The 27,586-nt window shown below is 37.7% G+C and overlaps 1 protein-coding gene across 1 annotated transcript in view; it reads left to right on the forward strand.

The window, feature by feature from the left end:
• Positions 1–27,586, forward strand: part of LOC128636275 (neuron navigator 2-like) — a 474,377-nt gene that overhangs the window by 87,194 nt on the left and 359,597 nt on the right.

Consider the following 27,586-nt stretch of genomic DNA (forward strand, 5'->3'; position numbering starts at 1 on the left):
TCATAGGAGAAAAGGAAGTAATAAAGCTACATTGCCGCACCAAAAGGCACACCCCTTAATATGTAGCTGGTCAGCCCCAGCTGCTGTGGCTCACAGGGACATTTCCTGGTGACCAATCTGGCCTTGAACAAAAGATACCAACTGAATAAAGTCAATTTTTAAAATTGAAGTACACTGAATAAATAACATTCTTTCTCGGAACCATGAAAGTTTAATTTTGACTTGAATGTCCCTTTAAGAAGATCCCACAAGTCATGATCCACTGGTGTCAAATTGACACATTTCTTCTTACTCAATTCTGTGACTCTAAAACTGTACTTACATATGTGTATTTGGTCTCATTGTCACATGGATTTCTAAAGTTATATGTTTTATAGTTGAATAGCTACAATACATTATTAGCTTCTAGGTTTTTCCTAAAGTGGTTGTATATTTATTTAAAGGGATACTGAACCCAAGTTTTTTCTTCATGATTCAGATAGAGCATGCAATTTTAAGCAGCTTTCTAATTTACTCCTATTATCAAATGTAGCCACCAATCAGCAAGCGCTACCCAGGGTTCTGAACCAAAAATAAGCTTACATTCATGCTTTTTCAAATAAAGATACCAAGAGAATGAAGAAAAATTAATAATAGGAGTAAACTGGAAAGCTGCTTAAAACTGCATGCTCTATCTGAATCATGAAAAAATTGGGTTCAGTGTCCCTTTTAAGCTTTTTGTAAGACATGTTGGTAATACTTTTTTAATTTCACTTATATATTGTATAAAATTTATATTTCTCCAACATTGGTGTGTCCGGTCCACGGCGTCATCCTTACTTGTGGGAATATCTCTTCCCCAACAGGAAATGGCAAAGAGCCCAGCAAAAGCTGTCCATATAGTCCCTCCTAGGCTCCGCCCACCCCAGTCATTCTCTTTGCCGTTGCACAGGCAACATCTCCACAGAGATGGTTAAGAGTATGTGGTGTTTAGTTGTAGTTTTTTTATTCTACTATCAAGAGTTTGTTATTTTAAAATAGTGCTGGTATGTACTATTTACTCTGAAACAGAAAAATATGAAGAGTTCTGTTTGTGAGAGGAAGATGATTTTAGCAGCAGTAACTAAAATCGTTTGCTGTTTCCACATAGGACTGTTGAGATTAAATAACTTCAGTTGGGGGAAACAGTTAGCAGACTTTTCTGCTTAAGGTATGACTAGCCATATTTCTAACAAGACTGTGTAATGCTGGAAGGCTGTCATTTCCCCTCATGGGGACCGGTAAGCCATTTTCTTAGTCTCAAACAGAATAAAGGGCTTAATATGGGCTATAAAACTGGTAGACACTTTTATGGGCAAAATCGATTGCTTTATTTGGGCATTTTATACATCTTTATGTTGAAATTCACACTAATAAACTTTGGGGAACGTTTTTTAACGTCAGGCACTGGGTTAGACACCTTTCCAGTCAGGAAGGGCCTTCCCTGTTGTAGGCTGAGCCTCATTTTCGCGCCATTACTGCGCAGTTACTTTTGAGAGCAAGACATGCAGATGCATGTGTGTGGATCTGAAAGTAGTTGAAAAGGTTCCTAGAAGGCTTTATTTGGTATCGTATTCCAATCTGGGTTTGGTAAAGTTGCAGCAAAGGCTGTAGCTGGGACTGTAGAGGGGTTAAAACTATAACCGGCTCCGGTTTCTTCATTTTAAGGGTTAAAGCTCTGAAATTTGGGGTGCAATACTTTGAATGCTTTAAGACACTGTGGTGAAAATTTGGTAAATTTTGAACATTTCCTTCATAGTTTTTCACATATTCAGTAATAAAGTGTGCCCTGTTTAAAATTTAAAGAGACAGTAACGTTTTTGTTTTAAAACGGTTTTTGTACTTTATTGACAAGTTTAAGCCTGTTTAACATGTCTGTGCCTTCAGATAAGCTATGTTCTATATGTATGAAAGCCAATGTGTCTCCCCCTTCAAAATTGTGTGATAATTGTGCCATAGCGTCCAAAGTAAGGACAGTACTGCCACAGATAGTAAAGTTGCCCAAGATGATTCATCAGATGAAGGGAGTAGACATAGTTCTACATCATCTCCTTCTGTGTCTACGCCAGTTTTGCCCACGCAGGAGGCCCCTAGTACTTCTAGCGCGCCAATGCTTATTACTATGCAACAATTGACGGCAGTAATGGATAACTCCATAGCAAATATTTTATCCAAAATGCCTGCATATCAGAGAAAGCGCGATTGCTCTGTTTTAAACACTGAAGAGCAAGAGGGCGCTGATGATAATTGCTCTGTCATACCCTCACACCAATCTGAAGGGGCCATGAGGGAGGTTTTGTCAGATGGGGAAATTTCAGATTCAGGTAGAATTTCTCAACAGGCAGAACCTGATGTTGTGACATTTAAATTTAAATTAGAGCATCTCCGCGCACTGCTTAAGGAGGTGTTATCTACTCTGGATGATTGTGACAACCTGGTCATTCCAGAAAAGTTATGCAAGATGGACAAGTTCCTAGAGGTTCCGGTGCACCCCAACGCTTTTCCTATACCCAAGCGGGTGGCGGACATAGTGAATAAGGAGTGGGAGAAGCCCGGCATACCTTTTGTTCCCCCTCCTATATTTAAGAAATTATTTCCTATGGTCGACCCCAGAAAGGACTTATGGCAGACAGTCCCTAAGGTCGAGGGGGCAGTTTCTACTCTAAACAAGCGCACTACTATTCCTATCGAGGATAATTGTGCTTTCAAAGATCCTATGGATAAAAAATTGGAGGGTTTGCTTAAAAAGATTTTTGTACAGCAAGGTTTCCTCCTGCAACCCATTTCGTGCATTGTTCCTGTCACTACAGCAGCGTGGTTCTGGTTCGAGGAACTAGAAAAGTCGCTCAGTAGAGAGACTCCGTATGAGGAGGTTATGGACAGAGTTCACGCACTCAAGTTGGCTAATTCTTTTATTTTAGATGCCGCTTTGCAATTAGCTAGATTAGCGGCGAAAAATTCAGGGTTTGCAATTGTGGCGCGCAGAGCGCTTTGGCTAAAGTCTTGGTCAGCGGATGTATCTTCCAAGACAAAATTGCTTCATATCCCCTTCAAGGGTAAAACTCTCTTTGGGCCAGAATTGAAAGAGATTATCTCAGACATCACTGGGGGAAAAGGCCACGCCCTCCCACAAGATAGGCCTTTCAAAGCCAAGAATAAGTCTAATTTTCGTTCCTTTCGCAATTTCAGGAACGGACCGGCCTCCAACTCTGCATCCTCTAAACAAGAGGGTAATGCTTCGCAAACCAAACCAGCTTGGAAACCGATGCAAGGCTGGAACAAGGGTAAGCAGGCCAAGAAGCCTGCTGCTGCTAACAAAACAGCATGAAGGAGTAGCCCCCGATCCGGGACCGGATCTAGTAGGGGGCCGACTCTCTCTCTTTGCTCAGGCTTGGGCAAGAGATGTTCAGGATCCCTGGGCACTAGAAATAGTTTCTCAGGGTTATCTTCTGGAATTCAAGGAACTACCCCCAAAGGGAAGGTTCCACATGTCTCACTTATCTTCAAACCAAATAAAGAGACAGGCATTCTTACATTGTGTAGAAGACCTGTTAAAAATGGGAGTGATACACCCAGTTCCAACGGCAAGGGTCAATTTATGACTACCGTGGATCTAAAGGATGCGTATCTACATATTCCTATCCACAAAGATCATCATCAGTTCCTAAGGTTCGCCTTTCTGGACAAACATTACCAGTCCGTGGACCGGACACACCAATGTTGGAGAAAACAGAATTTATGCTTACCTGATAAATTACTTTCTCCAACGGTGTGTCCGGTCCACGGCCCGCCTGGTTTTTTAATCAGGTTTGATGAATTAATTTCTTTAACTACAGTCACCACGGCACCCTATAGTTTCTCCTGTTTTTTTTCTCCTGTCCGTCGGTCGAATGACTGGGGTGGGCGGAGCCTAGGAGGGACTATATGGACAGCTTTTGCTGGGCTCTTTGCCATTTCCTGTTGGGGAAGAGATATTCCCACAAGTAAGGATGACGCCGTGGACCGGACACACCGTTGGAGAAAGTAATTTATCAGGTAAGCATCAATTCTGTTTTTAAACATACCATGTTCCGGAGCTTCCTCTGCTCCAATAGATTTCCTATTTTGGTTCGTCAGTGACGCAGAGCGATCTCACCCACTCTCTATGAAGACAGGAATGCAGCGAGCTGTGGACCGTGAGACTTTCCTGAATAAGAGCGCATGAGCAGCTCTGCAAATAACTTTCTTTTACGTAGTGCCACACGGCAAGTGTTCTAATTGGATAACTGTATAAATGAAAGAATTTTGTTTTAAAAAAAGCCGCTTTAGCGAAGGGCAGAGGAACAAACATACTATTAATGAGTAAGATTACGTTTTAACTTTATTTTTGACCAAAAAAAATAAATAAATGAATTAAAGATATATTAGAAAAAAAAAGATTCTTGCAATGGTTATTAGCAGGAACAGACAGTTAACCATCACTTAAAACGGCAATTAAACACAAATTAAATGCTGAGAAAATGATGTATTCGAAGCAAAGATCAGCCTGAGAATAATATAGGCTGATGTTTTTTTTTTTTTAAAGTTATACTAACTGTTTAAATGTTAAAAAATAAGTGTGTCCTTAAAGGGACAGTCTAGGCCAAAATAAACTTTCATGATTCAGATAGGGTATGTAATTTTAAACAATTTTCCAATTTACTTTTATCACCAATTTTGCTTTGTTCTCTTGGTATTCTTAGTTGAAAGCTTAACCTAGGAGGTTCATATGCTAATTTCTTAGACCTTGAAGCCCACCTCTTTCAGATTGCATTTTAACAGTTTTTCACCACTAGAGGGTGTTAGTTCACGTATTTCATATAGATAACACTGTGCTCGTGCACGAGAAGTTATCTGGGAGCAGGCACTGATTGGCTAGACTGCAAGTCTATCAAAAGAACTGAAAAAAGGGGCAGTTTGCAGAGGCTTAGATACAAGATAATCACAGAGGTTAAAAGTATATTATTATAAATGTGTTAGTTGTGTAAAACTGGGGAATGGGTAATAAAGGGATTATCTATCTTTTAAAACAATAAAAATTCTGGTGTAGACTGTCCCTTTAAAGCAATATCTGTTTAGGCCAATCAGGGACAGTTATAAAATTGTCACTAGATTGCGCAAGCTATGTATAGAATAAAGCAGTGTGTCTGCATTTCTAACAGAAGGGTCGTTTACAATCATTTAGTAAAACATATCATTATCGTAGAGAAATCATTTGTTAAAGGGATTCAAAGGTTAAAAGTAGAATGTGCATGGGTGCATTTCATTGTTAAATAGAAGCGTTATTATAATATACTTCAGTTAACAAAAATGCTTTTAGTAAATGCAATTACTGTTTCATCAGCATATGCACATATGCTCCAAGGGCCTGTGCACCAGTATTCAAACACTACTCCTTATCAGATTACTGGCAGTAGTATGTATTGCATTAATGAAGATTATCATGCAAGTCACTCTCTGAGCATGCATGGTGTTTGAATATTGGTGCACGGCCCCTCACAGCATATGTGTGTATGCCACTGGAAAACAGTAATACCGTTTAATAGAAGCATTTTTGCTAATGGAAGTAGATGACAAAAACACTTCTATTTTAAACTGAAATGCTTCCGTGCACATTTCAGTTTTGACCTTTGTTTATCGTTTTTTTTCTCTAAAAAGATTGTAGAACAATCCCAGAAATTGAAAAGCCCAACATTTTAAGAACTTTATTACAGGGAAACAAATAAGGAAAAGATATTGCAAAGCTTTATTTGCGACTACATATAATTAAACATTGTCTATTACGATATCAAAGTGTTTAATGTTTCTTTAAATTGCTGACATTGTTTTGTCACAAAAGATGACATGGTTCCACGTACTAGAAAATGACATGGTTTGAGTTGTTTCCTTCAGTGTTTGGATGTTCAGTGATTTAAATGACAAGAGGCCAGGAACTTCTTCATAAGCCTCTTGTCATTTAAATCACAATAAAACGCAAAACATCTGAACACAGTAGCAAACAATACAGGCTATGGCAGCCAGAGTCTATTTAATTGCACAGAGGAGACATCTATGACAGAAGTCAATCTGAGAACACATCTCTCTGTCACAGTGCATTACAGTATGATTGATATTCAGGTCCTACTTTTTTTTGTTTTGTTTTTTTCTCTCAAAAGTTTAAAGGGACATAATACTCATATGCTAAATCACTTGAAACTGATGCAGTATAACTGTAAAAAGCTGACAGGAAAATATCACCTGAGCATCTCTATGTAAAAAAGGAAGATATTTGACCTCACAATTTCCTCAGCTCAGCAGAGTAAGTTCTGTGTAAAAAGTTATACTCAGCTGCTGTCCAGCTGCAGGTAAAAATAAATAAATGAAGAAATGAACAGCAGCCAATCAGCATCAACAGTGCTGAGGTCATGAACTCTTTTACTGTGATCTCATGAGATTTAACTTAACTCTCATGAAATTTCATAGTAAGCTTCCTTAAACTGAATAGAGAAATAATATGAGTGTGCACGAAGCTCACTCCCTTAGCTGTCCCGGGACAGACATACTGATTTGCTGCTAAGAAGTCCTTTACAATGGGGTGTGAATACTTTGAGGTAAAATAGCTTTCTTTTTTAAATAGAGATGTTCAGGTGATATTTTCTAGTCAGCTTTTTGCAACTATGCTGCATCACTTTAAAGTGTTTTAACATTTGGGTATCATGGCCCTTTAACTTTGAAAATGTGGTGGTGTTTTTGTATTAAAGGGACATGAAACACAGTATTTTTCATTCGTGATTCAAATAGATCATGTAATTTTAAACAACTTTCTAATTTACTTCTATTATCAAATTTCATTTGTTCTCTTGGTATCTTTTGTTAAAAAAGCAGGGACATATGCTCATGTCTGGAGCGTTATATGGCAGCGATTTTGCAAGAATATTATACGTTCGCAAGATCGCTAGATGGCAGCACTATTTCCTGCCGTGTAGTGCTCCAGACACCTACCTATGTATCTCTTCAATAAAAAATGGGAACAAAGCAAATTTGAAAATAGAAGTAAATTGGAAACTTTTTTTGTATGCTCTGTCCGAATACAAAACTAAATTTGGGGTTTAATATCCCTTTAAGTTCCAGACATACTGTAATAGAGATTTTTATTTTGAGGGCAGTCTATGTTTAAAAAATACAAACCCCCAAACTAAAGATAAAAAAAATAAAAAAAGTAAAATTACAGAAAAAATAAACAAAGCTATCTAAAATACAAAAATTAAACTTAAACTAATACCCCTATAAAAATAAAAAATCCCCCCCAAAATAAAAACACCCCCTAATCTAATACTAAACTACCAATAGCCCTTAAAAGGGCCTTTTGTAGGCCATTGCCCTTAGTTAAACAGCTCTTTTACTTACAAAAATTACCAATTACCCCCTAACAGTAAAACCCCCCACCCACTAAACCCCCCCCCAAAATGAAAAAAACCTAACATTTAAAAAAACTACCCATTGCCCCTAAAGGGGCATTTGTATGGGCATTGCCCTTAAAAGGGTATTCAGCTCTTTTACTGCCCTTAAAAGGACATTCAGCTCTTTTACTGCCCTTAAAAGGGCAATCGGCTCTTTTCCAACCCCAAAAACCCTAATAAAAAAAAAAAAAGCCTAAAACTAAGGGGCCGAATTATCATTGCGCAAGCGGACATGATCCGATATTGCGGATCATGTCCGCTGCACATTGATAAATGCCAACAGCATATGCTCTCGGCATTTATCAATGCAGCAGCAGTTTTTGTGAACTGCTGGTGCAATGCCGCCCCCTGCAGATTCACGGTCAATCGGCCGCTAGCAGGGGGTGTCAATCAACCCGATCATATTCGATCGGGTTGATTTCTGGCGATGTTTGTCCGCTGCCTCAGAGCAGGCGGACAGGTAATGGAGCAGCAGTCTTTAGACCGCTGCTTCATAACTTGTGTTTCCGGTGAACCTGAAGGCTCGCCAGAAACATGGGTCATCAAGCTCCATATGGAGCTTGATAAATATGTCCCTAAGCCCCAAATAGGTACTCACCGTTTTTGAAGTTTTGTAGAGATCTTCTTCCAGGTGGCTCCATCATCTTCTATCTTCATCCGGAATGAAGGCGGTGCGGAGCTGTCTTCCCCAATGTGTGGATCCTCAGGTGGTCCTCAATGTCGGTGGTATTCGGCGGCGTGAAGGCTTCTCTCCATCCGATGTCCGTCATACACTGAAAATTGAATGCAAGGTACTGCATTCAATTTGGGGTACCTTGCATTCCTATTGGCTGAAATTTTAAAATCAATCAATAGGATTAGAGCTACTGAAATCATATTGGCTGTTCAAATTAGCCAATAAGATTTCAGTAGCTCATCCTATTGGCTGATTTAAAATTTTTAATAAATATGGGGTACTTTGCATTCATATTGGCTGAAATTTTTAAATCACCCAATATGAATGCAAGGTACCCCATATTTATTGGGGTACCTTGCATTCAATCTTCGGTGTGCAACAGACGATCACATGAAGAGAGACCACCGCCGCTGAGGATCCGTGCATTGGGGAAGCCAGCTCTGCACCTCAGCTGCATGCCGCCTTTGCTCCGGATGATGGAGCCGCCCGGAAGAAGACCTTCTCCACCGGACTTCAGGAACGGTGATTACATATTTGGGGCTTAGTTTTAGGATTATTTTTTTTTAATATTAGGGATTTAATGGGCTTGAAAAGTGCTGATTGCCCTTAAAAGAGCAGTGCCCAAACAAATGCCCCTTTAGGGGCAATGGGTAGTTTAAGATTTCTCTTGTTAAGTGTATCCAGTCCACGGATCATCCATTACTTATGGAATATATTCTCCTTCCCAACAGGAAGCTGCAAGAGTCCATCCACAGCAAAGCTGCTATATAGCTCCTCCCCTAACTGCCATATTCAGTCATTCTCTTGCAAGCCTCAACATAGATAGGAGGTCGTGAGAGTCTGTGGTGCTTTCTACTTAGTTTATTCTTCAATCAAAAGTTTGTTATTTTTAAATGGCACCGGAGTGTGCTGTTTATCTCAGGCAGTATTTGGAAGAAGAATCTGCCTGCGTTTTTCTATGATCTTAGCAGACGTAACTAAGATCCATTTGCTGTTCTCACACATTCTGAGGAGTGAGGTACTTCAGAGGGGGAATGGCGTGCAGGTTTTCCTGCAGATAAGGTAGGTGCAGTAAAATATTTTTCTAGGAATGGAATTGACTAAGAAAATACTGCTGATACCGAAGTAATGTAAGTAAAGCCTTAAATGCAGCGATAGCGACTGGTATCAGGCTTATTAATAGAGATACATACTCTTGTAAAAATGTGTTTTAAAACGTTTGCTGGCATGTTTAATCGTTTTTTTAACATATGTTTGGTGATAAAACTTATTGGGGCCTAAGTTTTTTCCACATGGCTGGCTTAAATTTTGCATAGAAACAGTTAACTGAAGCTTCCCACTGTTGGCTGTGGCAGTTTGTTGTGTCTGTTTTTAAAAACGTCTATGTCATTTTTTTTTTTTATTTTTTTTTTATCTGTTTTTTGCATTAAGGGGTTAATCATCCATTTGCAAGTGGGTGCAATGCTCTGTTACCTTATTACATGTACTGTAAAAATTTCGTTTGTTTTACTGCCTTTTTTTTCACTGTTTTTCAAATTTTGACAAAATTTGTTTCTCTTAAAGGCACAGTAACGTTTTATATATTTGCTTGTTAACTTGATTTAAAGTGTTTTCCAAGCTTACTAGTCTCATTATTAGTCTGTTCTAACATGTCTGACATAGAGGAAGCTCTGTGTTCATTATGTTTTAAAGCCATGGTGGAACCCCATCTTAGAATGTGTACCAGATGTACTGATTTCATGTTAAACAATAAAGATCATTTTTTGTCTTTAAAAACATTATCACCAGAGGATTCTGTCGTGGGGGTAGTTATGCCGACTAACTCTCCCCACGTGTCAGACCTTTTGACTCCCGCTTTAGGGACTCACGCTCAAATGGCGCCAAGTACATCAAGGGCACCCATAGCGTTTCTTTTACCAGGGGATTCTGTCGAGGGGAAAGTTATGCCGACTAACTCTCCCCACGTGTCAGACCCTTCGACTCCCGCTTCAGGGACTCACGCTCAAATGGCGCCAAGTACATCAAGGGCGCCCATAGCGTTTATTTTACAAGACATGGCAAAGGTGGTGAATAATATTCTGGCAGCAGTATTAGTCAGACTACCTGAAATTAAAGGAAAGCAGTTAGCTCTGGGGGTAGATACAGAGCATACAGACGCTTTAAGAACCATGTATGATACTACCTCACAATATGCTTAGTCTGTGGGTGATTTTTTTTTTGACTCAGGGAAGATGATTTAACCTGATTCTGATATTTCTACATTTAAAATTTATGCTTGAGAACCTCCACTTGTTGCTCAGGGAGGCTTTGGCTGCTCTGAATGAATGTGTACAATCGCAGGGCCAGAGAAATTGTGTAGACTGGATAAATAATATGCAGTGCCGGTGTGTACTGATGTTTTTCCAATACCTAAAGAGGTTTACTAAAAATTTTTTTATAAGGAATGGGATAGACCAGGTGTGCCGTTCTCTTCCCCTCCTATTTTTTAGAAGAATGTTTTCTAATAGTTACCACCACACGGGACTTCTGGCAGACAGTTCCTAAGGTGGAGAGAAGAGTTTCTACTCTAGCTAAGCGTACCACTACCTCTGACGAGGACAGTTGTGCTTTTTAGATCCAATGGATAAAAAAATGTTTATTCAACAGGGTTTTATCCTGCAGCCCCTTGCATACATTGCTTCTGTCACTGCTGCTGCGGCGTTCTGGGTTGAGTCTCTTGATGAGGCTTTACAGTTAAGCGACTCCATTGGATGAATATATTTGACAAGCTTATGCTAGCCAATTCCTTTGTTTTCTGATGCCTTGTTCATTTGACTAGACTAACGGCTAAGAATTCTGTTTTTTACTATTCTGGCGCGCAGAGCGCTATGGCTTATATCATGGTCAGCTGTCGTGACTTTAATAAATAAGCTACTTAACTTCCCTTCAAGGGGCAGACCCTATTCGGGCCTGGTTTGAAGGAGATTATTGCTTATATCACTGGAGGAAAAGGTCATGCCCTTCCTCAGGATAGGTCTAAATCAAGGGCAAAAAAAAAAAAAAAGTCTAATTTTCGTACCTTTTAAAAACTTCAGGGCAGGTGTGGCATCCTCTTCCTCTAAGGCAAAACAAGAGGGAATTTTTGCTCAGTCCAAGGCGGTCTGGAGACAATCGGACCTGGAACAAAGATAAGCAGGCCAAGGAGCCTGCTGCTGCCTCTAAGGCAGCATGAAGGAACGGACCCCTATCCGGTAACGGATCCTATAGGAGGCAGACTTTCATTCTTTGCTCAGGCGTGGGCAAGAGATGCCCAGGATCCCTAGGCATTGGAATTTATATCCCAGAGATATCTTCTGGATTTCAAAGATTCCCCCCCAAAAAAAGGGGAGATTTCGCCTTTCACAATTATCTGCAAACCAGATAAAGAAGGAGGCATTCTTACATTGTGTACGAGATCCATCCAGTTCCAAGAGAGGAACAGGGACAGAGTTTTTACTCAAATCTGTTTGTGGTTCCCAAGGAGAGGGAACCTTCAGACCTATTTTGGATCTAAAGATCTTAAACAAATTCCTCAGAATTCCGTCATTTAAGATGGAAACTATTCGTACCATCTTAACTATGATCCAGGAGAGTCAATAGAGGACTACAATGGATTTGAAGGATGCTTATCCTCACATTGTGATGCATAAAGATCACCATCGTTTTTCAGGTTTGCCTTTCTAGACAGGCATTACCAGTTTGTAGCTCTTTCCTTTGGGATATCTACAGCCCCAAGAATCTTTATGGAGGTTCTGGGGTCGCTTTGGCGGTCCTTAGACCGCGGGGCATAGAAGTGGCCCCTTATTTAGACGACATCCTGATACAGGCGTCAAACATCCAAATTGCCCAGTCTCATACGGACGTAGTACTGGCATTTCTGAGATCACATGGGTGGAAAGTGAACAAGGAAAGAGTTCTCTATCCCCAATCTCAAGGGTTTCCCTCCTAGGGACTCTGATAGATTCTGTAGAAATTAAAATTTACCTGACGGAGTCCAGGTTGTCAAAGTTTCTAAATTTCTGCCGTGTTTTTTTCATCCCATCCGCGCCCTTCGGTGGCTCAGTACATGAATGAAATCGGCTTAATGGTAGCGGCAAGGGACATAGTACCGTTTGCACGTCTACATTTCAGACCGCTGCAACTATGCATGCTCAGTCAGAGGAACGGGGATTACACAGATTTGTCCCCCTGTTAAACCTGGACCAAGAGACCAGAGATTCTCTTCTCTGGTGACTATGTCGGGTCCATCTGTCCAAGGGTATGACCTTCCGCAGGTCAGATGGGACAATTGTTACAATAGATGCCAGCCTTTTAGGTTGGGATGCAGTCTGGAACTCCCTGAAGGCTCAGGGATAGTGGACTTAGGAGGAGACCCTCCTTCTAATAAATATTCTGGAACTGGGAGTGATATTCCATGCTCTTCAGACTTGGCCTCAGTTAGCAACTCTGAGGTACATCATACTCAGTCGGACAATATACACGACTGTGGCTTACATCAGCCATCAAGGGGGAACAGAAGTTCCCTAGCGATGTTAGAAGTCTTACAATAATTCACTGGACAGAGACTCACTCTTGTCTATCAGCTATCCATATCCCAGGTGTTGAGAACTGGGAGGTGGATTTTCTAAGTCGTCAGACTTTTCTTCCGGGGGAGTGGGATTTCCTCCGGAGGTCAAGACCAAGCAGGAGAGGGCTTTGGTGTTTTTGACAGCGCCTGCGTAGCCACGCAGGACCTGGTATGCAGATCTGTTGGACATGTCATCCTTTCCATCACGGTCTCTGCTTCTGAGACAGGTCCCTCTACCTCAGGGTCCTTTCAACCATCTAAATAGAATCAATCTGAGATGGACTGCCTGGAGACTGAACGCTTGATGTTATCAAAGCATGGCTTCTCCGAGTCAGTCATTGATACCTTAATACAGACATGAAAGCCTGTCTCTAGGAAAATTGAACATAGATATGGTGTAAATATCTGATTGTTATGAATCCAAGGGTTACTCATGGAGTAAAGTCTGGATTCCAAGGATATTATCTTTTCTCCAAGATGTTTTTGAGAAAAGGGTTGTCAGCTAATTCCTTAAAAGGGGACAGATTTTTACTCTGTCTATTTTTTTGCACAAGCGTCTGGCAGGTATTCTAGACGTTCAGGCATTTGGTCAGGCTTTGGTTAGATCCAAGCCTGTGTTTAAAACTGTTGCTCCGCCATGGAGCTTAAACCTGATTCTTAAGGTTCTTCAAGAAGTTCCGTTTGAACCTTTTTTGTTCCATAGATATCAATCTTTATCTTGGAAAGTTCCTTTTGGGTAGCTAATTCCTCGACTCGTAGAGTCTCCAAGTTATCTGTGTTACAATGTGATTCTCCTTATCTGGTCCTTCGTACGGATAAGGTAGTCCTGCGTACCAACCTGGGTTTTTTCCTAAGGTGGTATCTAACAAGTACATCACTCAAGAGATAGTTGTTCCATGCTTGTATCCTAATCCTTCCTCAAAGAAGGAACGTCTATTACACAATATTGGACGTGGTTTGTGCTTTAAAGTTTTACTTACAAGCTACTACAGTTTTCATCAAACGTTCACCTTGTTTGTTGTCTATTCTGGACAGAGGAGAGGTCAAAAGACTTCAGCAGCCTCTCTGTCTTTTTGGTTAAAAAGCATAATTTATTTAGCTTATGAGACTGCTGGACAGCAGCCTCCTGAAGGGATTACAGCTCATTCTACTAGAGCTGTGGTTTTCACTTGGACCTTTTTTAAATGTGGCTTCTGTTGAACAGATTTACAAGACGGAGTCTTGGTCTGCGCTTCATACTTTTCAAATTTAACAAATTTGATACCTTGCTTCTTCGGAGGCTATTTTTGGGAGAAAGGGTTTTTTACAGGCAGTGGTAACTTCCGTTTAAGTACCTGCCTTGTCCCTCCCATCATCCGTGTACTTTAGCTTTGGTATTGGTATTCCATAAGTAATGGATGATCCGTGGACTGGATACACTTAACAAGAGAAAACATAATTTATGCTTACCTGATAAATTTATTTCTCTTGTGGTGTATCCAGTCCACGGCCCGCCCTGTCACTTTAAGGCAGGTAATTTTTTCATTTGAACTACAGTCACCACTGCACCCTATGGTTTTTCCTTTCTCTGCATGTTTTCGGTCGAATGACTGAATATGGCAGTTAGGGGAGGAGCTATATAGCAGCTTTGCTGTGGGTGGACTCTTGCAGCTTCCTGTTGGGAAGGAGAATATATTCCATAAGTAATGGATGATCCGTGGACTGGATACACCACAAGAGAAATAAATTTATCAGGTAAGCATAAATTATGTTTTTTTAGTGTTAGTTTCTTTTATTTTGGGGGGTTTGGTGGGTGTTTTTTTTTACTGTTGGGGGGGGATTTAGTCATTTTTAAATGTAAAAGAGCTGTTTAATTTAGGTCAATGACCTATAAAAGGCCCTTTTAAGGGCTATTGGTAGTTTAGGGGGTGTTTTTATTTGGGGGGGGGGCTTTTTTATTTTCATAGGATTAGGTATAAATGTTTTTATTTTTGATAATGTTGTTTATTTTTTTCTGTAATGTTAGCCTTTTTTTATTTTTTGTAATTTAATGTTAGGATTTTTTATTTTAATTGTAATTTGGGTTAATTTAGGGGGTGTTAGGTTAGGGGGCTTAGTAATTAAATTAGTTATTTGTTTTGCGGTGGGTTGGCGGTATAGGGGTTAATATATTAGGTTTATTGCAATGTGGGGAGTTGTTGGTTTAAGAGTTAATATTTTAATTATGTTATTTGCGGATTAGGGGTTAATTACTTTATTGTTTTGCGATGTGGGGGTTGGTGGTTTAGGTGTTTGTTAATACTTTGTGCGGGAGGTAATTTTTTTTTTTTTTAGATACTTTGTGCGGGCGGTTGCGTGTTTTTTTTATTTTTATTTCTCCGGGCGGTTACATGTTTTTTTAGTTATTTCGTGCGGTTGCATTTTTTTTTTTTTTTTTTTTTTTTTTTTAAAAGGCTTCGGGTTTGCCTATGCTGTATGGCAGGGTGGTGAAAGACACTACCTGCGGTGAATCCAGGTGGATTCTTTTGGTCTCGCGTAGCCAACATTCCTTTGAGGATGCGTGTGCAACTGGCGACGGACACGTTACAATCGATTATAGTATAGACGTTCTCACTAAAGATACATAAATCTGTTATTGCACCTGCAGTTTATGTTTACAAGATACAATATATTAGATTTCAAAATCAGAGCAATACAAACATAGGATGAAACCATTGTACAGTTTATTGTTTTCTATATTTTCACCAATTTGTCTTATTTGTGGATTAGGAAAGTTTGACACTTTTGATGACAGTGATCTTTGTTGTGCCCAATCCTTTTGTACTTTATAATGAGTTAATATAAATTTCATCATTCCACTTTTTTTTGCCTGAGGCGGCAAAGTTGCTTTGTGCAGTCACATGACTACTGCGTTGTTGCTGCAACTGAAATCTGCAGCTGTGTACAAAGAAATAATAACAATAATGTTTTATCCACATCAACATCTTGTCTGCTGCAGTCTTGCTGTTGCGTTTGCTGGGGACATGAACCCTTTGCAAGTGTTGATTATAAAATTTCCCAAATGATTTTGTCAACAATAGTCTTTTATTTACCTAATATGATAGGATCATTCCTCTAAAACCTTTATAAGTTTTCATATACACGCTCAAGATTTAACTGCTTAAGTGCTGCATTCTACTTATGACTGCACCTTTCTGAGAATAACTGAAACTGTTAGTAAGTGGTTAATATAAGCAGTTTCATTTAAAGGGACATAAAGCACAAATTTTTTTTTCATGATTCAGATAGAGCATACAATTTGAAACAACTTTCCGATTTAATTCTATTATCTAATGTGTTTCATTTTCTTGGTATCCTTTTTGAAAAGCATTTCTAGATAGGTTCATGATCTTGGAGCTAGCTGCTAATTGGTGGCTGAACTTGTGTGCCCATTTTAATTGGCTTAAAAGTCTGTTCAGCTAGCTCAAATAAGTGCTTTGCTGCTTGTACAATAAAAGATACCAAGATATTGAAGCAAAATTGATCAATTAAGTAAATTGGAAAGTTGTTTAAAATACATATTCTATCTGAATTATGAAAGAAAGTTTTAGGGTTTCATGTCCCTTTAAAGTACTTCTCAGTAGTTGGGTTTTGGAACTTTATGCCTCTGTGAGAACCTGCATAAAGTACAGCCGCTCCTTCTTCAAAGTAATACACAAATACTGCCTGCGTTTATTAGTGCCAAAGAGACATCCAGCTGTTTAAAACCAAGTAGTAGGTACTTTCCTTTCTGTTTTGCTTCTGGCACAGGGTAAATCCAGCTGTTGTTGCTTAGCTTGATTTGTTACAATCACTAGCTGCGGTTGAAGCCGCATCATGTAATTACTCAGCAGTTTGTCCTGGGGATGCAGAACAGCTGACACAGAGAAATGTTACGTTATTGTCACAAACTTATTGTCACAAAAGAAGTGTGTTTCTTTTATCCAGGGTTTGATAAATTTATAGTAAACTTAGTAGCGGTTTGAACTGTTCTCCAATCAGAGCTCTAGCCATATGGCAATTTTGTTGTAGCTAGAGCGCAGATTGGAGGATATTTCAAACCGTTAGCTCAACAAAAATATTACTTTTAAAGTGGGTGGCCAGAGAACAGGGAATTTGAATTTAAGCTCTACATTAAACATTAAGTTATAGTGCATATTCATTACAACTGCTAAATCCCTGGCTGTTCCCACCTCCTATAACCTCCGATCCAGTACCTGCACTTTATTTAGTCTGCCTCAATACAAAAAGAAAGCAGCTTGATCCTCCTTTTCCTACCGAGCGCCACAGTTAAGGAACGACCTCCCGCACACTTTCAAACCTTCCCCAAGCCTAACATCCTTTAAGAGATCCCTCTCTACATATCTCAAAACAGAATGCACCTGTCATGGTTGATTATATATTTCCTACCTGTTCTATGTTAAATTGTGTATATATTGTGTATTATTATTGTTTTTGTATATTATTGTACCCTATTGTATCAATGCAATGTTTTGTGGACCCAGGACATACTTGAAAACGAGAGAAATCTCAATGTATCCTTCCTGGTAAAATATTTTATAAATAAATAAATAAATAAAATAAATCTAAATATCACTAATATTCCAGACACTGAACCCAATTTTGTTTTCTTTCATGATTCGGATAGAAAATGCAATTGTAAGCAACTTTCTAATTTACTCCTATTATCAGTTTTTCTTTGTTCTCTTGCTATCTTTATTTGAAAATCATGAATGTAAATCTTAGCAGCCAGCCCATTTGCGGTTCAGCACCATGGATAGCGCTTGCTTATTGGAGGCTGACATTTAGCCACCAATATGCAAGCATAACACAGGTTCTCAACCAAAAATGGGCCGGCTCCTGTGCATCACATTCCTGCTTTTTAAATAATGATAGCAAGAGAACGAAGAAAAATGATAATAGGAGTAAATTAGAAAGTTGCATACAATTGCATGCTCTATCTGAATCATTAAAGAAAAAAAATTGTGTTTAGTGTCCCTTTAAGATACCACCGATTTACACAGTTTTACAACAGCAATGGAAACTAGGACATAGCAAGTTAGGGTCAGTAATGCAAAAGTGACATCATCATTCCTGCATCAGAATGTCTTGTTAAGGAGATGTTTTCTTAGTAAATTCTATATCTATTGCTCCTTTCTTTACAACATATTTGTTATGATGTGAACATGTTTCTATCTAGGGGACACTGTATTTATCTGATCTTTGGCTAGTAAGGTTGCAGGAATAAATCCTCTTGCACTATATTACAGTGCTGTAGGAATACTGCCCCCTATTGAGCTACTATTTACTGGTTCAAAAAGATTGTGTTATTCGCTTTGGGGACACTCTCCTTGTGCATTTGCATTATGTGACGCCCCTGTTTTTTTTTATATCTCCCACTGGCAGTCTGTAACTAAATCAGTGTTATACAGCAATTTAATAACAATGTTTTATTTTGTTCTGTATCCAGCAAGTGCTGCAAATCATAAAACAGGTTGAGGCAATTTGCAGCATTTTCAAGAAAACCTAGGTTACAGCATTAGCTTATTGACCTTTGCTAGGAAGCTTTAATTGGGACAAAGCACATTTTTTTTAACAAGAAAGCAAAAGGTTTTTAATATTTTATACGAAAAATCAGTGATCTGAAACGTTGAACCTTACATCTTATACACTAGACAACTGGGGATGCATAAAATAAGAAAATGAAATGGACATTACATTATATTTAGTGTTTAATGTCACATTATATATTATCACAACAAAGGCCTGTGGTGTGCAAACTTTATAAGAATTCAATATTTTAAACTTTAAAGGGACATCAAACCCAAATGTTTTCTTTACGGATTGTTTCTTTGTTGGAGGAGCAATGCACTACTGAGCGCTAACTAAACACATTGGGCAAGCAAAAATGTAATCCATTTGCAAAAGCACTAGACGGCAGCACTATTTTCTGCTATATAGTGCTCCAGATGCCTATCTAAATATCTCTTCAACACATAATATTATGGAAACAAAGCAAATTTGATAATAGAATTAAATTGGAAAGTTTTTTTTTAAATGGTATGCTCTGTCTAAATCACAAAAGAACATTTTTATGTTTAATATCCCTTTAAGTGTGACTTTAGTGAAAAGTAAATGGCCTTGCTCCAACCATGCACAATACAATGCTAACTCTTCCTTAGATGATCCAGTGTAAGGTCCAGTAGAAATGACTGGCAGGCGGCTGGTTATGGAAAGACTGTGTGTGCTGAGGCCATGACAGGGAGAGCCTGCTGCCCACACTATATCTAATTCAGGGAGATTCTTACGTGTAAGGAAATCTGATTGCACTTAGTGAACGTCTAAAATTAACTGCTGCAGCCTGACATGTCAGGATAAATCAGCATTTACCCATAGGCCCCAGAGAAGGAAGAAGGCAACTTTACTGAACTCTCGCTGCCTGCTGGTGAAAAAATGCCAGTGAGTTTGAGCTGGGTCCCTGCAAGACATGGAAGTAAATATTCTTTCAACCACTACAAACGTGTAAGAAATCATTCTCGGCTTTTCCCCCCTATACTTTCCTATTTATACCTGCCAGCTGCAGGGGAGGGGGGCTTCAGCACGTTATGTAGCTGTGGCACTGGCATCTTGTTAGACTGCTAAGGGTTAATATATATAATCACTGAATGTTTGATTTTACCATTTTCTTTCTGAAATAGACCAGTAAAAACTGATGTCTTGGACTTGATATGAGTTGCTGTTAATATATTACTTGGGGTCTTAGGGGATTTTGGATTACATTGAGACTGTTGTCTATTTTAGTTGGTGAGGATCTTAGAGACTAAGGATGTAAATAATATGTATGTAAATTATTGTATTCTCCTTCTCTAGCATATAAGTGCAACAAGAAAATGCTCTTAAGTGCACTCTATTATTGCTTGTGTATAACTATGTGTTTATTCCCTGCATTTGGGTTAAAATACATGCCAGAGCAGCAATGCACTACTAGGAGCTATCTGGGCACATCTGGTGGAGCCAATGAAAAGAGACTTATGTAGCCACCAATCACCAGCTAGCTCCCAGTAGTGCATTGCAGCTCATAAGGCTACCTATGTATAATTTTCAGTGTAGGATACAAAGAGAATGAAGTTAATAGAAACATTTCTAAAAATTACTATCTCAACCATGAAAGATTAATTTTGACTTTCATGTCCCTTCAAATAGGACACTGGCCATGTAACTGTTTATCTATCTCTCTATCTCTCTATCATCCTGTCTGTCTATCTATCTAATATCTATCATCAACATAATCTCAATGTACGTTGAATATTTCAGTTTGTTGAAGAAGCAAGGCAAGTAACTAATCGGTTACATAACTCTCTAGCCCAGTACAACTAGGTGCTTGTGTGTATTACCATGCTCATGCACTAAGTTATATGATTTCAAGTACATATATAATCATGCTTTGTTGTATCTCAGTGATTCCCCTTTATTTTGATGCATAGAGACGAGCTCTTGCTAATAAGATTTCTTGGAAATGGCTATTGTTAGGCTGCTGACCTTTTGATCCTACAGAGCCAGTGTTAGGGAATCGTCATTCATATTCGCACAAGACAATTGGCGTGACTGACCCTGTCACTAGTAATGCAGAACCCTGGCTGGCAGCTTTGTGTGTACTGTACAGAGGGGGCTAAATTGTTGTTGTCACACTTGTCTGAATCACAATCAGCAGCAAGTGAATCAGCCAGTGCTGGGAAATGAGAATCTTAAGTGCTTTGTAATGATGAGTCAGAAACTGGAGAATAACTTGCTGTGAACGGGGTGCTATAAGACAAGGAATAGTGAGCATTCATTTGCATATGTCGTGATGTCACAGAAATCTATCAATATTTTCATTCACTTTTAGTTTTGACATTAATTTTTTTTGGTTGATTACTTTGATTTAATACATGTTTAACCTGATACTTAATATTTCTGAGAATTTTATTCAGGGATATTCAAAACAAAGTTGTTAAACACATAGGTAAAGTCCAGCTAGACCAGTCCCATTAAGAACTGGCAGTCACACAACACTGCCAATCACTGTGTCCTGCTTAAGAGCAGCACTAAGTTCCTGAGAAGAAATTCAACTATGGTTTTAACCCCCTTTAGTGAGTTAAACACATTTGTTACTTAAGGTCACTAATAGTTACATGTTGTAAAGTAATTTGTTTGCAATTATCCATTTTACCTGCTGGTGTTTACAAATAGCTCTTTTACCTTTATTGTGCCATTTAAAATACCCGTTTTTACCTGTTGAAACCACAACATACACTTCAAATGTGAGTACTGGAGTATTGTCTATAAAAAGGCTGTGTAAAAATTAGACAACAGCAGAGATATGCCTCCCATTTGGGGTGGGAGAGAGAGGTAGTAAAATAGAAGATAAGAAGATATTTGCATATATAGAGATAAGAAAAGGAGGTTAATTCTCTATGCTCCTGTTTGAATGGGTTGTGGATTCAATAAACAAGAATTGCATTTGATATACATTATAAACATTATTATTTTTTATTTAAAGGATGCAACTCTTACATTAGAACAACCCTTTGTGTTAACAGCAATTTTTGCTTTCAAACTATTTTAATTGTCATATAGTTTAAAATACTCATAAAAATTGTAAAGTCTATTTTAAGAAAAACAACAACATTGTAATTAAGGTGCCTTTACAGTAGATGCTAAAGAGATAGTATTACTAGCAATACATTACTTTACTAATGCTTTTGATAAATATAATAGGTTGTGTAATTAGACCATCTGATTTTATATAGTGGTTATTATTAGACCTTTATTGTAAATTAATTGGATGTGAAACCTAAGTAATTTTTTTTTCTTTCATGATTCAGAAAGAGCAGACAAACAACTTTACAATTTACTTCTATTATCAAAATTGCTTCATTATCTTGATTATTTGTTGAACGAAAGAGCAGCAATGTACTACTGGGAGCTAGCTAAACACATTACCTAAGCCAATGACAAGAGGAATACATGTGCATCCACCAATAAGCAACTAACTCCCGGTAGTGCACTGCTGCTCCTGAGCCTACCTAGGTATGCTTTCCACAAAGGATACCAAGAGAACTAGGCAAATTAAACAACTTTCCAATTTACTTTTATTATTCAAAGGGACACTCAAGTCAAAATTAAATTTGAATAATTCAGATAGAATATGCAATTTTAACAACTTTCTGTTTTACTTCCACTTTTTTATATTAAAGGGACATTATACTTTTGATTTTCTTTGTATAAATGTTTTGTAGATGCTCTATTTATATAGCCCATCCAGTTTTTTTTAAATGTATAGTTTACTTATTTTTATATAGCATTGCTCTGATTTTCAGTTTCCTAACCAAGCCCCAAAGTTTTAGGAGAATACAGAGGTAAAAGAGTCTTTTCATATGCAGAGGAAGGGGGGGGGTGTCTGTTATTTCCCACTTAAAGTGGGTGTTCCAGCTACCTTTTTAACAGAGCTAAACTGAGAGCTTCTAATTAAGTTTTTAAACGGTTTTATACTGGATTTTTATATCAGTATCTGTGCATATTATTTTTTATAGTAGTGTACATTACATGCAGTTATATGAAAATTGGTGTATACTGTCCCTTTAACACTTTTTGAGTCACCTGTTCCTACTAAGCATGTGCAAGAATTCACACAATATATGGTTATCCATTTGCGATTGGCTGATGGCTGTCACATTATGCAATGGGAGTGGAAATAGACATAACTGAAATTTGTAAGAAAAAAATCTACCCATTTGAAGTTCAGACTAAATGCTATTGTATTGTCTTTTTATTGTACATGTGTTGATTATGCAAATCTACTGTATTTACGGGTCCTTTAAAACAGCATGCTCTATCTGAATCATTAAAGTTACATTTTAATTTTATTGCCCTTTTACATCTCTGTTGAATTGATAAAGATAACTGACAGCAGTGAAATTCACTTCTATAAACTTCCCACAGATGTCATTTTAAGACATGCAGTTTGTTTTGGTGTGTGTTTCACTGGGCGGAGAGTCAGAGAGGAAGCCTGGACAGTCAGCCCCTCAGTATACATAAACAACATGACATCAGATGACAACAATAAACACACATGTCCGCTAGTGTAATCAAACAACCAGAAGCAGTAGGAGCGCTGTAGCAGGACTGGAGATATAGATTTTGGTAATGGTGATTATCAGGTGTTACGTCAGAGTGAATTACATCGTGTCGTGCTTTGTATTTAGTCTGTTTAGGTAGATGAGTATAGCTCCTGTATTTAGGGGGTGATTTATTAAGCTGAGGCAGACGGGCGCATATACGCGCCCCTGTCTGCCACAGCTCGCCTGCGGCGATCTGAATTCTCTTGGAGGAATTCAGCATTGCACATGAGCACTATTTTGCGCTCATGTGCAATCCCGCCCCCTGCCCACGCACAGCCAATCACGCGTGGGCAGGAGCTGTTAATCTCCCCGGACGGTAAGAGGTGGAGAAGAGGTAAGCCGCTGATGACCGCTGCTTGTTAAATATGGCGTGCAGGTTCTCGTGTGACAACCGGCAGCCGTAGGGGCTCAAAGGCTGGCGAAAGCCTTTGATAATTGACCCCTTAGGGTTTATTATGTGTACATTGTGTGTTTATTTAGCACATGTGTAATATCTGTACTTATTTCATTATATAAACTGCTGACTTTATAGGGGTATTTATAGTGAAAATAACCTATTGTAATGCTTTAACCCCTTGAACAGAAATTAGGTGCAAACTATAATGTAACATATAAAATGTAACTAGACAAATTTGCAGTGCACTTTCATTATTTTTTATGAGTGATTTTACCTGTAAATTAAAGGGCACTAAAGTCAAGATTAAACTTTGATGATTCAGATAGAGCAGCAGTTTTAAAGAGACTTTCCAATTAACTTCCATTATCACATTGTGCACAGTCTTTTTATATACACACTTTCTAAGGCACCAGCTCCTACTGAGCATGTGCACAAGTTCATAGAGTATACGTATACTAGTCTGTGATTGGCTGATAGTCATCACATGATACAGGGGGCCAGCTAATGGGGAAAAGATAACATTTTCAGAAAAAATAAATAAATCTACTGGCTCCTAAGCTTTAAATTCCTGCTTTTTAAATAAAGAGAACAAATAAAAATTGATAGTAGGAGTAAATTAGAAAGTTGCTTAAAATTGCATGCTCTATCTGAATCACGAAAGAAAAATGTGGGTTTATTATCCCTTTAAGAGTAATGGATATTACATTGTCTTTATATTATTCAGTTGTTAATTATGCAATTCTACTTGTTGGTCACAGCAAAGGACATAAGTAACACACAAGAGGCGTTTTGAGGGGTGTGTTCCCTGATTGAAAAACAATGCAACAAAACAGGCCTGCTGTAGAACAACAAAACTAAACCAGGATCGGATCAGTGAGGACTGCTAGGCACACCCCCAGTATAGTTTTTCCTTTACTAAAAGGAGTACACCATATAAGCTAGGAAGTTCCTTGTCACCCCTAACGCGTTACAGCCCAGCGTTGTTAGGATGGCATGAAACGTCCTAATGGTGTGAAGGGGTTAAATGCGTTTAAAACATTTTTTTATGCAGGTCTTTTGAAATGCTGTGATTTATTACTGATGCATGTATACAAAATGTATTTCATCTTCACCTCTCCTGGAGCCGAAAAGTGTGCAAATTTAGGTATTTTTATAAATAAAAGTAATCATTTTATTCCTGCAATTATGCTAGGAGTTAATGACCTTTGTGCCAATGTAAAGGGGCTTTATAGTGAAATAATGAAATGCTATAATTTGTTTCTCCTTTTATTGCTAGCGATACTACAAAGCTATGCTTTTAACCTCCTCAGTTGCACAGTTGGGATGTGTGACTAGTGCTGCTGATTGGATCAATTACAATGCAGTGCTCTGCGGGTTCCATTCTGTACTTTAATTTTGTGTTTAAATATTTGTGGGGGTTAAAAACATGGGTTTGCCTTATACATGGACAGTGTAATTTTCTCCCCTTAATGTGTTTCCAATGACTTGTTATACCAACTGCAAAGTATATATGAGAAATTGATTTTGTTTATTTTTTATATGAAATAGCTGGTTTTGTTCTTTGACAAAACAACCAATCAAAATTAATTTTAACTTGGAGGGAAATTAGATTTTATTTTATCACTTTCTATACACACACATGCTTCCTTATCTTATATCTGTCTGTTAAGCAAAGCCCGTAAAAGAACAATTGAAAATTATGTTCTTACTTATCACTCCTTACCTAACTGGGAGGGTAGTTTATTCTACTGGCTGTGTTTACATTGATTTTTTATAGCCAATACTTAAAAGGACAGTAAAGTCATAATTAGACATTCATGATTTAGACAGCATACAGTTTTAAACAACTTTCCAATTTACTTCTATTATTTAATTTGCTTCCTTCTATTGTTATAATTTGCTGAAAGCTTTATCTAGGTAAGCTCAGGAGTAGCAAAGAACCTAGATTCTAGCTGCTGATTGGTGGCTGCATATATATATATACCGATTGTCATTGGCTCACCCAATAGTTCAGTTAGAAACCAGTAGCGCATTGCTGCTCTTTCAACAAATTATACCAGGAGAATGAAGCAAATTTGATGATAGAAGTAAACTGGAAAGCTGTTTAAAATTGTAAGTTCTACCTAAATCATGAAAGAAATGTTTTGGGTTTCATGTCCATTTAAGTATAGAAACTTTCAGTACAGGTAGGGTAAAATCAGCCATTTCAAATGATGATATAAATGTAAAGGATATGTTTGTAAACAATTTAATTTAATACACACCAGCAGTTAAAATAGATTATTGGGAACAAATTAAAAAGAGAGATTTAGGGTAAACTGTCCCTTTAAATACTTGGCTAACAGAGTTTATTCCATTTTAAATTGAATTTGAAATAGATAAGTGATACATTTGTTCATATTTGAACAGTAGTGTAATGTGAGCCTGAATTACATTGTTGCTCTGCTTTTATGTATTGATTTTTTTTTAGTATTGGAAAGAAAGATAATGTTTAGTGTCAATAAAATTTCACATTGCTAGTAAAATATTTACTTTTCACACCCATAATTAGAAAACTGTGGGAAGAAAATCAAGGTGCTTTTTATATTGTAGATCTTAAAGGGACTCAAGTCATTTTTCAGATCTCAATTTTCAGTTAACTTCATCCTCTTAGTATCTTTTGTTGAAAAGCATACCTAGGCTTAGGAGCAGCAATACACTACTGGGAGCAAGCTGGTGATTGGTGGCTACACACATATGCTTCATGCCATTGGCTCACCAGATGTGTTCAGCTTGGACCCACTGCTGATCTGGAGCTGACTTTATCTATGTGTTTAATACCTTTTGAAGAGTTTAAGACATAGTAATATAAAAGCAACAGTTAAATAATAACTTGCATTTATTTGTGCACGTTAATGTCTCTTTAATGTTGATTTATCTTACTTATAACTCATCTTAAAGTATCTTTTATAAGTAAATATACAGAGATGCATTTTGAAAAGAAATGATAGCAGCAACTTTTTATTTACTAGTTTTATAAGTTTGACTGCCAGTTATTTTCTGTAATTAACCCATTGGGTGCCAGCGAGCCATACAAAATACATATGTATTAACCTATAGCTTATGGAAGTCTAAAGTATTTTAGGGTGTATTTGTCCTTTTATTGTCAGTTGTTTGTTTATCTTTTATTTTTTTGTGAAAATATATAAAGCTGTTGTGCAAACCAAATATTACATGCCCTGTTCTGTTAAAGGGTTAAACACATAGGTAATGTCCTGCTTGGAATATGACCAGTGAGTGAACCAGGGGGTGGCAGCAGCCACTGGCTGTTTTGCTGCTATTTGGATTTCTGTTGGATTCCGGTGTCATCTCTTTAGGGGGCAATTCTAAAACAAAAATGACACGCTGGTGAATCATTAATTGCATTGCTGACCCTAAATAACTCAAAAGGGGTTAAAGGGACATAAAAAGTAAAAAAAATAAAATGAAACTTTCGTGATTCAGATAAAGAATGCAATAAAATAATAATAGTAATAATAATAATAATAATAATAATAATAATAATAATAAAATCGATTTATTTCTGTTATAAAATTTACTTTATTTTTATGATTAAGACCGTGCACGTGTCTCAAACACTATATTTCAACAACATTTTAAATGTTATACATAAAAGTACAAGCCCTTTACCCTCTTGACTTTCAGAGAGGAGTGCAGTGCACAAAAGTGCTGCAGACCTATAAAGGGATATGAAAGTTAAAACTAAGGAAATTTGATTATAGAAGTAAATTATCAGGTTGTTTAAAATGGCATTCTTTATCTGAATCGTGAATGAAGAGAATTGGGTTTCATGCCCCCTTAAGATGTTTTAATGCTTGAAAATCTTCCTTAAAAAAAATAAAAAATGATGTATCTATCTAGTTTTCTCCCCACAACCTTTTTCAGTGGTTGCATTTTAGCCAATATTAAAGGGTTAATAACCCCATTTTTTTATTTCATGATTCAGATAGAGCAGACAATTTTAAGCTAAATATTAGCTTAGCTTAATATTAAAAATGATCAATTTGTATTGCACAAATTATCATTAAATACATTTATGTTAAATTATGCAATTCATTTGTGCTTTGGATTTCAGAAAATTATATAATATTAGAAAATATTACACTGCCCCACCTGGCTTCTTTATAATGCGACCCGGCTTGCAATATATATCTATCTATCTATCTATCTATATATATATATATATATATATATATATCTATCTATTAGTATTATTATTAATATCAGTTATTTGTAGAGTGCCAACATCTATTTATC

The sequence above is a fragment of the Bombina bombina genome, chromosome 7 (genome assembly GCF_027579735.1).
Source record: "Bombina bombina isolate aBomBom1 chromosome 7, aBomBom1.pri, whole genome shotgun sequence".
In the NCBI taxonomy this organism is placed as follows: Eukaryota; Metazoa; Chordata; class Amphibia; order Anura; family Bombinatoridae; genus Bombina; species Bombina bombina.